The sequence below is a fragment of the Danio rerio genome, chromosome 6 (genome assembly GCF_049306965.1).
Source record: "Danio rerio strain Tuebingen ecotype United States chromosome 6, GRCz12tu, whole genome shotgun sequence".
In the NCBI taxonomy this organism is placed as follows: Eukaryota; Metazoa; Chordata; class Actinopteri; order Cypriniformes; family Danionidae; genus Danio; species Danio rerio.
In genome coordinates this window covers 16,045,926-16,048,242 of record NC_133181.1, presented here as the reverse complement: position 1 = coordinate 16,048,242, position 2,317 = coordinate 16,045,926, and positions in this window count along the sequence as shown.

Sequence of the window (2,317 nt, the reverse complement as noted above, 5' to 3'; positions counted from 1 at the left end):
TAATATATTTTTAAACAGTAATACTGTGATATTTTTATCCAAGGTTTTCATACCGTCAGAATCTAATACCGACCCATGCCTACTATATGCACAGCTAGTGTTTTTCAGCCAATGGTAAACTTCCGGTGAAAGGTTAATGTGACTATTTTAAAGTTTATAAAGTTTCTTTTACAGCATTGACATAGTAATGTAATTAAAATACAATCAGTTAAATAAACTTAAGCTTTTATTTATGCCGAGTTCAGACTGCATGATTTTCAAAGTAGTCATGTTATGGATGTTTTCACACTGCATGACTATCTGGGGTAGCGTTCTGTCGGTGCTGTGTTTACACTGTAGGATGGATAGGCGACAGGGGGTTTCACGCTGCATGACTTCACAATAGGAAGTATCACAGACAACTGTCCAAACTACGTCTCACAACCAAACAAACGCCAGAAGTGACATGAAAACAATGCGACGTCACGTAATATTTCTTTAGTTATTAACTACATAATGGAAAAAGAAGGCTTTAGCTTCAGAAAATGTACTTATTTTGCTCACCTGGCTTTTGAGGAGAATTAGCAATTTCTCCTCAACATTTTTTTTTTTTACTTTTCAACCCAGTTGTGATATTGCTCAGATGACACATCAGACAGACACAGTGCTCCTGTCAAATTTCCACTAATATTCTTTCAATTCTTGGGTCCAAATAAACTGATAATAAGCACTTTTAACTTCTCCCCCAGCCTCCCTCTGGCCTGCAGATACCCATACTAGTTGATGCTACTCTGACATTGGCTATAAGTAATCGACGATGTTAATTTCAGTCAAAACTCATTTCACACGGCATGATTTGAACCGCCGACAGATCCAGATATTTATCACGCCAAATATTTCATGGGCGTCTGCGACTCATCGGCGATTCTCTCATATTGCGTCTTTGATAGTTCACACCAATGACTGTAAAAAATATGGACGACGCGACAGCCCCTTTTGCCATTGAACGCCTTGAGGGCAAAACGCCTGCTTGACGGGCACAAACTGTCGCAAAAGACTGCTGAAATTGGAGCCAGACATGCGCAGAAGGACTGTCTGATGGAGCCAGAGGAGGAGCCGCGATAATGAGCGGAGTCGAGCTTCCAACCAAACGCTTTATGTAAAATCAACCACGCCCCCCGAACTTCTCACTCGACTGCCGGTGTCTGCACTATAACAAACGCTCACTGATGTAAATAGAAGCACTTACATTAAAAAACACAATAATATACGGTTTAAAAACGGTGTGATGTAAGCTGTTAAACTTTAATAAAAGCAATACATGGTGGACTGCAGAAATAAACGATCTTTTATACACTCTAGCCTGAATATGAGCACAAATAATATATTCTCTTATTGTTATATTTGTTGTTGGTATTTGTTATCTTCATAGGGGTAGAAATAACACTTGTAAAATATGAACAATAACATATAAACAACACATACATTTTTAGAAAGGTTTTTATTTTTAATTAGCCATCAACAGAACCCAAAATATAGCCTACACACCATAACGATTTACCATGCGGGAACAATCGTGCGTTTAGAAGATAAATACAGCAAGATTACTAAATATCAACAGGATATTTACACATCCCAACCCTGCAATTTGTCAATTTGTGCAAAAAAACTTTGCACTATTAATACAACGTCTATCTGCTGTAACATCACTAGTATATTGTTTATTCATTTTCGCTTGAATTGTTTATTTATTTAATTTTTTTTTGCCTCCGTTTTCATTTGGTTTATTCGATGCCTTCATTATATCTGGCAACGAGGAATTTACATTCTTTTTAATGTTAGCTGGAGTGTTCAAATAAAACGCCAACAGTAAATGATGTAAATAAATAATATCTAACATTTACAGCTCTATTAGGTTATATAAGATTCGATTTCAAGAACCTTATAATGATTTATAACAGCAAATTCAGTAGATCACTTAATAACATGCCAAAACTTAAAATGCAGAGACGTGCAAGTTCAAATAACCTTACAGGAGGTCAACGTGGAGATTATTATTTAAACACAAAGAGAATTACTGCTAACGATCTCCTGTATACCCCGTACTTAAATGGGTTTATTTTATTGTGCAGTTTTATTGTCATTTTCGTATTTATTATTATTATTATTTAATACTTGTGCAATCGATACAGGTTTATTGTTATTTATTTTGTCCTTTATTTAAATAATTGCTATGCTGTTTGCATCTTTATTCAAAGGTTAAACTCAGTGATACACTTTGCGTTCACATAGTAGCATGCGTTTGTTGTTATATCAACAAAAATGGGTGTAATAACGT